This window comes from Mus musculus, chromosome 18, assembly GCF_000001635.26.
Source record: "Mus musculus strain C57BL/6J chromosome 18, GRCm38.p6 C57BL/6J".
Lineage (NCBI taxonomy): Eukaryota > Metazoa > Chordata > Mammalia > Rodentia > Muridae > Mus > Mus musculus.
The window spans coordinates 51,957,328-51,972,874 of NC_000084.6; positions in this window are offsets into that span (position 1 = coordinate 51,957,328).

Here is a 15,547-nt window from a genome sequence, read left to right on the forward strand (position 1 = left end):
TGGAATATTAACCATCTATTTAAAAACAAGGACATCATGAATTTTGCATACAAATGGACGCAAATAGAAAATATCTTGAAAGGGGTAGCCTAGACCCAGTAAGACACACATGATAAGTGCTCACTTATAAGTAGATATAATTCATAAATTACAGGATAACTATGCTACAGTTCATAGATCCAAAGGAGCTAAGTAATAAGGAGAACACAATGGGGTTCACTTGAATCTAATTTGGAAGGGGAAATTGATAAACATGGAGGGGCAGATGGAGGCAGGAAACTAGGTGGAGTAAGGGTTGGGAAGAAGAGCAGGAAGGATAAAATTGGAAAGAAGTTGAAGCACCAAAGTATGGGGGGAAAGAAAACTAGAATCAGTGGGAGCCATCGCTAGGATGATCCAGAAACCTCAGATAATGGAAACTCCCAATAATCTAGGAAGGTGACCCTAGCTAAGATTCCTAGGAATGAAACATATGAGACCTGAAAAGACTATTTCCTCTAACCAGGAAATATTTACAATAGAGGGATTGGGACATTAACCCAGTCACAAAACCTTTTACTCACAGTCTGTCCTGCCTACAAGATGTACAGGGGTACAGATAGAGGAATTGAATGTATGTCTAACCAATGACTGGCACAGCTTTAAACCCACACCCTGAGATATAGAGTCCACCCTTGACATTATTAATGACATTATGCTATGCTTGTAGACAGGTGCCTTGTATAACTGTCTTCTGTGAAGCTTCACCCAGCAACTGATGGAGTCAGATGGAAAGACCCACAGCCAAACATTAGGCAGAGTTTGAGAAATTCTATTGAAGACTGGGAAGCAACCACAAGGAATCAACAAGAAAACCCACAGAACCAACAAACCTGAACCCATAGGGGCACACAGAGACTGAACCACCAGAGAGCATGCATTGGAAAGACACGGTCCCTCTACAAACACAAACATTTAACAGTTATGTGGCACAGTCTTCACATGGGACTTCTATCAGCTAAAGCAGGGGCTATACTTGACTCTGTTACCAGCCTTTGGATACCTTTCCTCTAACTGGGCTCTCTTGTCTAGCCACAATAGGAGAAGATAAGCTTAGCAGTAATGGAAGTTGATATGCCAAGGCATGTTAATTTCAATGGGAGGCCTCCCCTTTTCTGAAGAGAAAGGAGGGACAGAAGGATGGCAGGAGGGGAGATGAGAGGGAGAAACTGGAAGGAGAGAAGAAAAGGGAAGATGTAATCAGGATGTAAAATAAATAAAAAACACTTATAAAAAGAATAAACAGTGTGCATAATAACATGTAGATCTATTAAAATGACACAAGATGTATGTACAAAGAATTTTATTTGAATTCACTCATTACACAAGTGTTTATTATTGTTAGATTTAGTAAGAGAAGTGAATAGCAGCAGTCAACCTGGATAGGATGCTGACATGTAAACATCTTTAATAAGGTACATCATGGAAAGGCCTCAAGGCCATGGTTGGCTCTGCAGGTACAATGGAGAGCACTACACCAGACAGTGCATTTATGGAGATCCGTGCACCATCAGGTCTTAAAGAGGATGAGATGATTCCCTTTAAAGTCCAGACATAGCTTGAATAAGGGTGAGAATGATGACTTCAGTGGCCAGTGGTTGCATTTTTTTTTCAGGACAGTCATTATTGCAGCTCACGGGGTGTCTATCTAGCTAATAATGATTATTAAATTTCTTCTCTTGAAGCATGTACAATGCCTCTCAGCACTGGGAAAGCTATCCAGGAGATTTGATGCTCTCAAGTCACTATCAGTTTGAACTCTCCATTCTTTAGTATTCAAGTGTGTGGTGCCTTCTGCAGTAGGATCTTAATGTTAAATACTTTGGAATCATCAAGGGCAGTGGCAATAGCCTGCTGTATGCAGCATCTATGGGACCTCACTGGACAATACCCTACAAAAGAAAGACCTTTTCTGGTTGTGTAATTTTAAGGGGATGAGAGGGGCTAAAGTGAATAGAAGAAAGGGAGCAAAGGATATAATTACATCCTCATTAAAATTTTAATTTCCTTTTTTTGAAAAGGATAACAGAACATACCTGTGTGTATGTATGTTTGTCATAAAATATATAATGTGAAAACCAATCTAGACTGAGTATCACGCAGGCAAATGTATTTTGTATAATTGAAAAAAAGTTTCTGTGTTTGAAATATTTTCAGAACTTATAATGGGTGTTTTTATTTTGTGCGAAGATGATGATTAATATATTGTAGGATACAAATTGGTGAAAATAACTGCAAGTTTATGACTGAATTTTTCTCAAATGTGCTTAGCCCTCTGCTATTGATAAGAACAATTTTATTTATCTTTCCACATTTTCTGGAATCATTTAACATTTCAGTACTATTTCAGAATACAACTGGTAGTTAGAGTGCACCTATCTGTAGACTTTGACTTTTCTCTAAACCCACTTTACTTAGGATTCTTGACCACTTCAACCTTCTTTCCAGCCCACCAGAGGTAGGAGAAAAGGAAGGCTTCTAGAAAAAGGGAGTTGTAGATCTATTTAAAAGTAGTTCTTTGGGGGCAGTTCCACTCTGTTGTCAGGATACTGGCAGTGCAGTCCAATAGCAAACACCAAACACAAATCAGTAGTAGTGGCTTGATCCAGTAGAAACTGCAAGGCTCTGCCCAATCATCCCAAGTCAGCAGAAGTGGCAAGAATCATCTGGAATATCATGAGAATTACTTTGTTACATTTCTCTCTATGAAGCTAAGCCTTGCAAAGCCTCACGAAGCCCCCAAGAAGACCTGCAAAGACCAGAGAAGACCAGTGAAGACCAGAAAAGACCAGTGAAGTGTTGCATGGGCTTGCAATACAAGAGAGACCTCTCACTGTTTACGGGTTTCCATTTATTCATTTTGCAAACATCACGCACCTTCTCAAGGGTCTGCTACAGAAAAATATCACATGCCTTCTCACAAGTCTGATTCAGCAAAACATCTTCTCACAAGACATCTTCCTGAAAAATATTATGGGACACAACTGAGTTTCCCAAGAAATCACAAAATTATACTTGAACACTCTTACTCTGTTTCTCTTTGACACTGGATGTTGAATGTTAGTTGATTTTATATGTTCTCCTACAAATGTTAGGTTCTACAGGCTAACACTTAATTTCCTAGTTATTTCATCCCATGATTTGTTCCCCTGTAAGTTCCAAAGCATGCTAAAACTAAAAAGCATGATACCATCCAGGTACTTTTATAAATTAACAGAAAATTTACACAGGACATGACAGAATAGTTAACTGACTGATAAAGCAGAAGTGTCGATAAGGGTGGAACTTTTTTGCCAAGGTTTGTAAATGATTGTGTATTGTGAAAGTTATAATTTTCTTCTACACAGTAATTTGCCTAGCTTGACATTTATGACGCATGTGTCTATAATGTCTGCTAAGACAAAATGTTCTGTTTCATATCTGTTCACAGTGTAGACAAGATGATTGTCTCTATAATTGATAGAAGTTTTCTCTGACTAACCATCAAACATCGCTGACTTCCCTTGCTGCTTTGGATAATTGCAACTTGATTATCATCAAAGTCTTCACAAGGCATCAAGTGAGTGGGTGGAAATCCTGTCAAAGTGAGTCAGTTTAAATTACCAACACTCTATTTTAGGGTCACTCCAAATGTGCTCTAAGACGTGATATGGAGGGTTCTTAGTAAATGATGAATAATAATAGACTTACAATTTACATACAGATGGGTTTTTAGACCCCTGCATGAAATAAGTCAATTGGAAGAGAGCAAAATATAGATCATATCCTTTAAGATGTTTTGATTTTAAAGTGCAGTGGTGAACAGTTTCTAGATGAAGCATGCAGTTTTAGAGATTTCTCAAGAGGTTTAGACCCATGCTAGAACAAAGCATTTTTATGAGAGAATGCAAGTGACTATAAATATGTATGTGATATATCCTGCTGTGTATGATTTATAGAATAAAAACATTCCAATTGTCTCTTAGACTCTAAATCCAAACCTTTGTGGCTTTAAGGACCTCATGCCCCTGATTTTGTACAGTTTTCACATTTATAATGGGAACTCATTTTCACTGAAGACTCTGTTTCTATAACAGTCGTTTTTATGGAAATGTCCTTGACAGGAGGTTGAGACCATCTGACAGAAGCACTATTCCTACTGCATATCTGATTCTTGTCTTTCTCAAGGCTCCTGGATAAGTCTGTATAAAAACAAAATATTTGTTAAATCTTTTCTACAAATGTTCTCTGAACACTGGGAATTTGCTCTGATTATTAATCTATCACACATTCTGCAGACATAATTGAACTCTGAGTATAACTGATTGCCATAGTAAGATAATTTTGCAGCCTATCATGTAAACACAATCTTATTCATAGAATTTTTTCCTGACTTGCAGTTTGTCAGGCATTTGGGTGAAATAAGTATAAATCAAATGATTTTAGCTGGACAAATTTGTCTTATGGTCAATGAGGATGTCTTTGCATCCTCAATGTCATATCAGTCAGAATCTTGTTTATATTTTAAATCGCCTCTGTAAACTCTCTTCTTTTAATTCAGTTTCTTATACTACACTCTGAGCATTTTCTTTTCTTTTCTTCTGGCTGGGGGTGTATTTCTCTTAGTTTTGTTTTCTCAAAGTACAGCAGTTTCAAAGCACAGGTTTACAATGTAGTAATCTACAGTTACAAAGAAAAAAAAAGCATGAGAGCTGACTCTTCAGTTAAGAGCACTTGCTGGTTTAGCAGAGGAGAGTGTTTCCCAGCACCCACATTGGGTAGCATGTGATTACAGGTAACTACAGTTCCAAGAATCCTGATGCCCTCTTCCATCATCTGTGGGAAGCTTCCTGCATCTGTGCATGGAGACACACATGCTCTTACAGTTTTTATAATTAAATTCTAAAACATGGGATCTAAATAACAAAATACAGGGACATGTTTCCTCCCTTTCCTTTCCTTTCCTTTCCTTTCCTTTCCTTTCCTTTCCTTTCCTTTCCTTTCCTTTCCTTTCCTTTCCTTTCCTTTCCTTTCCTTTCCTTTTTTTCCTTTTCTTTCCTTTTCTTACCTTTCCTTTCCTTTTCTTACCTTTTCTTCTTCCTAGAAACTGAACTCATCTTTCAGTTGCTATATTGATTAAGTACTAATCGCTAACTCCTACTCCAGAGAATTCTTCACAGTTTGAAAACACTATGGTTGAATTCTTTGACAGTCACTGAAAAGGTCTTCCAAGATCATGCCTATATGATTCACTCACTTTCTTTACCTGGTTTGCTTCCTTCATTCCTGTCTTAGCTAGGGTATTACTGATGTGAACAGACAAAATGACCAAAGCAACTCTTTTATTTTTTTATTGTGTATTTTCTTTATTTACATTTCAAATGTTATCCCCTTTCCCAGTTTTCCCCCTCTCAGAAACCCCCCATCCAGTCCCCCCTCCTCCCTCTTCTATGAGGGTGGATATTAGCCCAAAAGTTCAGAATACCCAAGATTCAATTCACAGACCATGTGAAGCCTAAGAAGGTGGAAGATCAAAATGTGGATACTTCAGTGCTTTTTAGAAGGGTGAACAAAATACTCACAGGAGGAAATATGAAGACAACTTGTGGAGCAGAGAATGAAAGAAAAGGCCATTCAGAGACTTCCCCAACTGGGGATCCATCCCATATAAAGCCACCAAACTTGGATGTTATTGTGAATGCCAGGAAGTGCTTACTGACAGGAGCCTGATATGGCTGTCTTCTGCAAGGCTCTGCCAGAGCCTGACAAAGACAGGAGGAATGTAAATAAAGAAAATACCCAAGAAAAAAAGAGCAGCTTTTGCATTTATACCTGTGTCATGCAAATCCTCATTATCAATATGCTAAAGGGAAGTAATTCCCCATAGATGGGGACTAATGTGTTTTATGCCTCTATGTAACTAAGGAATCAAACATATGAGTTCAAGGCCAGCCTGGTCTACAAAGTGAGTTCCAGGACAGCCAGGGCTACACAGAGAAACCCTGTCTCAAAAAATACCAAAAAATAAATAAAATAAAATAAAATAAATTCATGAAAATATATAGACATGTTTATAGATCAAGAATATCAAAATGCAATACATACATGGTATCACATGCCTAGAATCCTAATAGTGGGCAGGGGATGTAGGGAAATCACAAGTTCAAGGTGAGTCTTAGTTATACATGTACACTCTATGTACCCCTTCATTTGACTTGTGATGATCATAAGTTTAATGCTTTTATGACATGTGTGCCTCTAGGGGTCATTCCAGTGCTTTACAAAACCTGAGAAAGTAATGGAAAATTCCTGAATCTGTAAAGTGAGTGAATGTAATAAGCTCACCTTTTGATGCCTGCAGAACCAGTAACAACAGTCAGGGGATGAAAATAGTGAAGAGAGATTTGTTACTTGCAGCTACTAAGGGCTACGCTGGGGGTAATTCTCAAATCAGCTCTGTGTGTGTGTGTGTGTGTGTGTGTGTGTGTGTGTGTGTGAAAATGCTGTCTTTTTACTACTGGATGGTGTTAACTTCTTTGTCAAATATCAAGTGACCATATGTATGTGGGATCATTTCTGGGTCTTCAATTCTATTCCTTTGATCTTCCTGCCTGTCTCTGTACCAATACTATACAGTTCTTACCACTATTGCTCTGTAGTACAGCTTGAGGTCAGGGATGGTGATTCCCCCAGAAGTTCTTTTATTGTTTTTTTTTTTTAATTTTTTATTAGATATTTTCTTCATTTACATTTAAAATGCTATACCCTCCCCCTTCCCTGATCCCCAACCCACTCAAACTACTTTCTGGCCCTGGAATCCCCCTGTACCAGGGCATATAATCCTCTCAAGACCAAGGGCCTCTCCTCCCAATGATGGCCGACTAGGCCATCTTCTGCTATATATGCAACTAGAGACACAAGCTCTGGAGGGTACTGGTTAGTTCATATTGTTGTTCCTCCTATAGGGTTGTAGACACCTTTAGCTCCTTAGGTACTTCTCTAGCTCCTTCATTGGGGGCCCTGTGTTCCATCCAATAGATGACTGTGATCATCCACTTCTGTATTTGCCAGGCACTGGCATAGCCTCACAAGAGATAGCTATATTAGGGTCCCTTCAGCAAAATCTTGCTGGCATATGCAATACTGTTTGGGTTTGGTGGTTGTTTATGGGATGGATCCCTGGGTAAGGCAGTCTCTTTTATTGTTAAGGATAGTTTTCACTATTGTGGGTTTTTTGTTTGTTTGGTTGGTTGGTTTTTGTTTTGTTATTCCAAATGAATTTGCAAATTGCCCTTTCTAACTCTATGAAGAATTGATTTGGAATTTTGATGGGGATTGCATTGAATCTGTAGATTAGTTTTGACAAGATGGCCATTTTTACTATATTAATTCTACCAATTCATGAACATGAGAGATCTTTCCATCTTCTCAGATCTTCTTCGATTTCTTTGTTCAGAGACTTGAAGTTCTTGCCATACAGATCTTTCACTTGTTTGGTTAGAGTCACACTAAGGTATGTAATATTATTTGTGACTATTGTGAAGGGTATCATTTCCCTAATTTCTTTTTCAGCCTGTTTACTCTTTGAGTAGAGGAAGGCTACTGATTTGTTAATTTTATATCTGACCACTTTGCTGAAGTTGCTTATCAGCTTTAGGAGTTCTCTGGTGGAATTTTTGAGGTTACTTAAATATACTATCATATCATCTGCAAATAGTGAAGTTTTGACTTCTTCCTTTCCAATTTGACCTCCTTTGGTTGTCTAATTACTTTAGCTAGAACTTAAAATACTATATTGAATAGATAGGGAGAGAATGGGCAGCCTTGTCTAGTCCCTGATTTTAGTGGGATTGCTTCAAGTTTCTCTCCATTTAGATTGATGTTGGCTACTGGTTTGCTGTATATTGTTTTTACTATGTTTAGGCATGGGCCTTGAATTCCTGATCTTTTGAAGCCTTTTAATATGAAGGGATGCTGAATTTTGTCAAATGATTTTCGATTTTCCAGCATCTAATGAAATGATCATGTAGTTTTTTTCTTTGAGTTTTTTTTACGTAGTGGATTATGTTGATGGAGTTCCATATATTGAACCATCCCTGCATCCCTGGGATGAAGCCTATTTGAAGTGTCCTTAGATTCAGATGGCAAAAATTTTATTGAGTATTTTTGCATCAATATTGATAAGGGACATTGGTCTGAAGTTCTCTTTCTTTGTTTGGTATAAGTATAAGCGTAATTGTGGTTTCATAAAATGAATTGGATAGTGTTCCTTCTGTTTCTATTTTGTGAAATAGTTTGATGATTACTGGCATTAGGTCTTTGAAAGTCTGATAGGATTCTCCACTAAACCCATCTGGTCCTGGATTTTTTGGTTGAGAGACTATTAATGACTGCTTCTGCTTCTTTAAGGGTTATGGAACTGTTTAGATGGTTAATCTGATCCTGTTTTAAATTTGGCTCCTGGTATCTGTCTAGAAAATTGTCCATTTCAACCAGATCTTCTGATTTTGTTATGTATAAGCTTTTGTAGTAGGATCTGATGATTATTTGAATTTTCAGTTTCCATTGTTATCGCTCCCTGTTCATTTCTGGTTTTATTAATTTGGATACTGTCTCTGTGCTCTCTGGTTAGTCTGGCTAAGGGTTTATCTATCTTGTTGATTTTCTCAAAGAACCATCTCCTGGTTTTTTTGATTCTTTTTATAGTTCTTTTTGTTTCTATTTGGTTGATTTCAGCCCTGAGTTTGATTGTTTCCTCCAGTTTACTCTTCTTGGTTGAATTTGCTTCCTTTTGTTTTAGAGCTTCCAAGTGTGCTATCAAGCTGCTAGTGTAAGCTTTCTCTAGTTTCCTTTTGGAAGCACTTAGAACTATGAGTTTTCATCTTACCACTGCTTTCATTGTGACCCATAAGTCTTGGTATGGTGTATTTTTATTTTCATTAAATTTTATAATGTCTTTCATTTCTTTCTTTATTTCTTCCTTGACCAAGTTATCATTGAGTAGAACATTGTTCATCTTCCATTAGTATGTGTGTTTTTGTTGGAATTTAAGACCAGCCTTAGTCCATGATGATCTGTTAGGGTGCATGGAATTATTTCAATCTTCTTGTATCTGTTGAGGCCTGCTTTGTGACCAATATGGTCAATTTTATAGAAGGTACCATGAGGTGGTTTCATAGAATGAATTGGATAGTGTTCCAGTGAGTGTTCTTTTGCTTTAGGGTGAAATGTTCTATAAATATCTGTTAGATCCATTTGGTTAATAAATTCTGTTAGTTTCACTGTCTCAGTTTAGTTTCTGTTTCAATGATCTGCCCATTGCTAAGAGTAGGGTGTTGATGTCTCCTTCTTTTATTGAGTGGGGTGTGATGTATGCTTTGAGCTTTAGTAAAGTTTCTTTTATAAATTGGGTGCCCTTGCATATGGAGCATAGATGTTCAGAATTGAGAGTTCATCTTGGTATATTTGTCCTTTGATTGGTATGAAGTGTCCTTCCTTATTAATTTTTTTTGATAATTTTTAGTTGTTGGTGTGATGGTGTATCCAGGCCTTGCTATGGTGGAGAATTGGGTTCTTATGATGCTAAGTAACCTTGGTTTCTGTTGCTTATGTTCTTAAGCTTGCCTCCCACCATCTGATTATCTCTAGTGCTACCTGCCCTCGCTATAATCTGACTGGAGCCTATACTTACTGTTATCCTGGTTGTGTCAGAACTTCTCAGAGTCTATCCAGCTGTCTCTGTGATCCTGTGATTTTGGATCCTGTAATCCTCAGACCCTCGATGTGTCAGAGTTCCTGGGAGTCAAGCTGCCTCTCGGGCCCTGAGATCCTGGTATGACCAAGCTCCTGGAATCCTGGGATCGTGGGACTGTGAGATCGTGGGATTGTTGGCTCGTGGGATTGTGGGATCCTGGGTGTGTTAGAGCACCTGGGAGTGAAGCTTCCTCTTGGTGTTGTGGGACTGACTATGAAGTTTGTGCCCAAAGTCTGCTCAGAGCACCTTCTCAGACTTGAAGGAACCCAAGTCACTGGTCAGGCAGGGTTCCTGTGCCCCTGGATCCTGCTGGTCCCAGTTACTCCAGGTGGTGTTGGGACAGGTGCTATGTCCTCCTCAACTCTGATCCTTTAATCTTGGGCATATTAGAAAGCCACGGAGTGGAGTTTCCTCTGGGTCTTATGGGACTGTCTGTGGAGTCATGTGCAAAGTAAACTGACCCAAGCCAGAAGGAAAACCAAATCAACTCTTATAAAGGACATTTAATTGGGGCTGGGTTACAGGTTCAGAGGTTCAGTCTATTATCATCAAGGTGGGAGCATGGCACTGTCCGGGAAGAAGGCAGATATGGGGCTAGAGGAGCTGAGAGTCACACCTCTTTTACCAAAGGCAGGTAGCAGAATACTGGCTTCTAGGCAGCTAGGATGAGGGTTTTAAAGCCCATGTCCACAGTGGCTTATTTCCTCCAACAAGGCCACACCTCTAAATAGTGCCACTCCCTGGGCCAGGCATATTCAAACACCACAACTCTGTCTAAAGAGTTACTCATGTCTAAAGACACCTTGTTAAATTATATTTAACAGCATCCAAATACAAGGGTTCATGATTTTTATCATCTTGTCACTGTTTCATAGAACTATTACTTCTAGAAGCATATTCTCTGTAATAACAGACCATATTTAAGCTAAGCATTATTCTTAGTCTGCTAACAAGGTATAAAAGAAGGCAGATAGCAGCCTACATTTTAATTTTAAATAATACCAACTTTTGCAGGGTTCAATGTGAAGGTGTTTTGATGAGACTCATTCTTTTTAAGAACTTAGTACTTTCTATTAATCTCTATGCTGAAATTCAAATTCTTCTTAGGATGTTGATCTCTCGGAATCTACTTTGTAGGCAAGATGAAGAGGATAAAGGTGGGTGGGACACACTGTAGCTTTTCTAATACATTTTTGTCTAGATAAAATGTATTTGAGAAATATCTCAAGCCATTAACTTTTAATAAAATATTTAGCATATACAGTCCTGCTTCTTAGCTTTACCATAGCAGAAAGTTTAAAGTTGAGGGAGAAAGTAATCACTTTTATTTATTATATTTTAGAGTATCTCTATATTTATTATAATTATTTTCAAAGAGTTGTAGAGGCAAAATTATAAGGACAGATTTATGATATACTTCAATCTCATATTAGTTTTATACCATCTTACATAGGACCTGAATGTTGTATTTATAATCACATATTTTTCACAGAATACAACAATAGCTCTAATAGTTACATTTCTAAATACTTGTTAAGGAATGCTGGTGTGCCTTATAATTTTAAACAGTAATGACATGAAAAATGACATGCCAGTGTCTGTACACAATTAAAATTTAAATTAAAAAATTTAAATTTATTTTAAAATTCTTCCTCAACCATGATTTCAGGTAGAAAGTTGGAAAGTAACGTCCACTTCTCTTTTTCAATTAATTATAATATGATGGTGAATTTTTATTTATCTTAAATGCTGTTTTTATTCATGATAACACCTTTTTGTTGGCAGCAAAAAAGACAAAGAGTGCCAAAAATCAAAGAGTAAGATGAAGCTGGTTTGTGGCAAACCCCATATTCAATCTATTTACTATACACACTGCTGTGTTACTAGTAAATCTAATTTCAAAGATCATAATATCTTAAATATATTACTACAATACTAAACGGTAGATTTATGGACAGGCTCTATAAATAGAGCGCTATTTTTTTTCTAAAATGCATTATAAATCTGTATCTCTAAGCACCTTCATTCCACTTGCACTTTGAGCTGCTTCTTAATTCTTTCTTGAAACATCTTACTATTCATAACTGGAAGGACTTCCAACTTGCCAGTTCTTTTCTTCCCGAGATGAAAAAGCATGCTAAGTATATTCTCAAACTTCCAGCATTTGTTGTCATATTTTTGGTGACTCTTCCTGCCACTGACCACCTCAGTTCATCCTTGAGAAAGTGTCAATGACCTCTTGTCTTCTCACCTTGTTGGCCATTTGTTCAAACTTCTCCCTCACTACCCGTCCCACCAATTAATGATCCCAATGTCATGTATTTTAGGTTATGGTCATGCTGTAGGTATCAGATTCTGTGCCATTTACCAACTGTTGCATAGCAGATCATCTTAAAACCTAGTTGTGTCTTAAAACAACCATTGTATTTATTACAAACCAAATGAGTCAGCTGTTTAGATCCATTTGTGTCACCATCTGTCAGTCAAAGACATCTGTTACTTTCCACAGTGGCCTGTCCCTAGGATCTAGCACCTGCTTCTACAGACACGTTTTCCTTTCCATTTGTGAAGCATCTAAGTATATAAAAATATCTCTTGGGGTGACTTGAAGGGCAAAAGCTCTAGTAAGATGTAGACCTGAAAGTCACAAGATTTTTATTTGCTCTATTTAATGTCTCCCCCCAAGTCACAAAGCCAGTTCAGATTTAAGGACATGTAAGTGGATGGTAGCCTTAATTGGAGGTACAAAAATGTGCATAATATTTTTAAAAGGAGTTAAGATACACGACTGAGAAGAATCATTACAGATTTATTTGAGGATTCTCTACCTTAGTGGAAGAGGTCAATTAACAGATTAACCTGCAATAAGTGCATTATTCTATGAGTACAGATGACAAAAAAATGGTTGCTTTTATAATGGTGTTCAAAGTTTATGAAAATCTCAATAAATTCATCAAATATATAATTAAAACTGCAGGAACACAGGCAGCTTCCTGTCCCATAAGAGAATTACTGGCAAAGAATAAGAAATATGTAAGTAAATTAAATTTATAAAAAAAATAACCTTACATGATTATTGTAATCATGAAAAGCAGCCTTCCTGGTTCCTGGTTGAGCAGAGGTTAGAAACCCCAGTGACCCTGAAGGGATGGAAGGTGTTAGCCCTACTCATGGACACCAGGCTCCTGACACAGGCAGCAGCCCTCCATAGATTTGTGGCCATCAGTCACATAAGGGAAATGCCTCAAGCCCCTGCCCAGGTAAAGGACACATACCCTTAAGACAGATCTCCATTTTAATGAGATACCTAGAGGCCTGGAGGGCTTAGCCAATTAAGCTTTCCTTCCCAGACACTCCTCTCTGAAAAAGATATTTAACCTCAGGCCCGCCCTGAGAAAAGGGGTACGGTTTTACTCACCCACTTTTCGCCATGACAATAAATGTCTTAAAACCATGGACTGTCTCTTTTCACTGGGATCTGCCTTGGGGAGCTATAGAGACGGCCTTCGCCTATAGACCCGTCCTTGTCTAATCTCTTGTACAAGGCCTCTCTGTGCTTCCAGCCACCACCACCAAGCCAAGTCCAACAAGCCAAGGACTCCTGTCCAGGAGATCCAGGCAGAGCTCCCCTCTTTTCCCCCTTGGCCTCAGGCTAGAATCAGCCCACTCTGTTATCAGCTCTTCCAAGACTCCTAAGAGCACCTGGGTGTCCAAGAGCCTGAGAACCAGTTAGCCCAGCCTCCCTGAAGGCCTGGGGACCCCCAGCCAGCTCCATCTGTCCCTGGGACCTCAGACTGCGTTCCCCAGCCCCCAGAGCTGTGTCCTGCAGCTTCTCATAGCCAACACCCATCCAGTACTAGCATGAGGTAAGCACTGTCACAACTCCTGCATCCTGCTTCCCAGCACGACCCAAACCCTGTGGCTGAGTGGCTGCTGGACCCCATCAATCTTACACATGACTATTTGTATCTGTTCATTATGATTACATTTTATTTCTCAGGTTTAGGTTCATGTTTTTCCCTCCCTAAGTCCATCAGTCCTTGTCATAATTAGCCTTTGACAATTTTGCATTTGTACATGATCAAGCATGCTATATATAATTTTTTTAAAACCATAGTGACAAAATACATATTTATTTTTAATCTGCTAATCAAAACCCTTTTTAAAAAGGTTTATCAACTTTGAACCATACTAAATTATAAAATATTGAGTAACACTTTAAGAGTTCATTACTTAATTGAAATAGTATCTGAAATATAACACATAATTGAATCCGCTAAAGTATTTATTACCATGTAAATGTATTCAAATTATTAATATGTACAGCATACTGCCTGAATATTTGAAAGTAGCTTATGATTTCTGTGACAGTTTTAAATACGGTGCTCCTATAACACTAACTTTTAAAATGCAAACATCTATGCTATGCCACTAAAAATTATGCTACAAGATGTTTATTTTGGTCATGATGTTTCTTATTTTTGATTTAAGTAACTAGCCTCATAATTACCTATTTGACATTTCACTGGATCCAAATGGAGGCAGGATTACCATGCATATGTGTGCTTGTAAGATGTTTGGCTGACCTGACACTTCCTGAGTTTTATTACTAGCCTTTCTAGGGAACCTGTCTAAATATTTTTTCCTTTTAATAAGATCACTTTGTCTATTTTCTGGTAGGCTATCATACGGTCATATGATTTTTCTTTTCTTGGTTTTCTTTCTAATTTTCCATGGTTTTCCGTTGTGGTTTTGATTAAGCTAAAAATCTCAATGCTGTCTCATTTTTATTTCTTTCTCTAAAAATATAGGTGTCTAACATTCAAATAATAACTGAAATTTTGAAGAAATAATACTTATTTTAAAGAAATAATAGTTAATAATATATTAATTAAACTTTAAGAAAGACATTAAAACTATAATTGATGATTAATGTTTCTATAAATTATGTATTTCCTGACATAACCCATGGATGTGTCCCTTCTCCAAATTCATATTTTGAATCCTAATCAACAATATGACTATATTTGGACATAGTGTAGTTAAATTAATTTCACATGAAGATAGTACCAACCAAATTCATTAGGATTGTTCTAATATAATAAGATATGATCCCCCTGATATATGACACACTAAGGAAAAGTCCCATGATCAAGCAGGAGACAAACTCTGTTAGTCAAGAGACAGGTTTTGCCAAAACCAAAAAACACTGACACCCAGACCTCAGCTGGTTTTTATAGTAGCTGTTGTGATAGTTTATACCTATTTTTAAAAAGTGTTTTAAATTTTGTAGGTTTTTTGAAATTTTAATGAATATAAGACATGCACCCATTCTTCCCAAGTCCTATTCTTTAGAAAGTGTTTCCCAGAATTATTCTGTGGGGAGTTCTTGGAATTGTAAACTCCCCTTATGGAAACTCACAATGTGCATGGCTGTTAGAGGCTTCTAGAATTATGTTGCCTATATCACAAAGCCCAGATGAAGCTGGTCATTTTTGAGAGCAATTTATTTCATCTAAGAAAGAACTAAGAAACAGAGATGTTACTCAAAGCACACAGATCTGTGAGCATCCTTGATGAAAATGGACATGGAGAGAGGAAGGTACAGAACCCACCACAAAGTAACTCGTGTAACTTCTCTTATCAGTCAAGTGCTCTGAATCCTGCGGCGTCTGAACCCAACATTTCTATTCAAACACACATATGTTCAGTGTGTGTGTGTGTGTGTGTGTGTGTGTGTGTGTGTGTATACATATATACATATATGTATATATA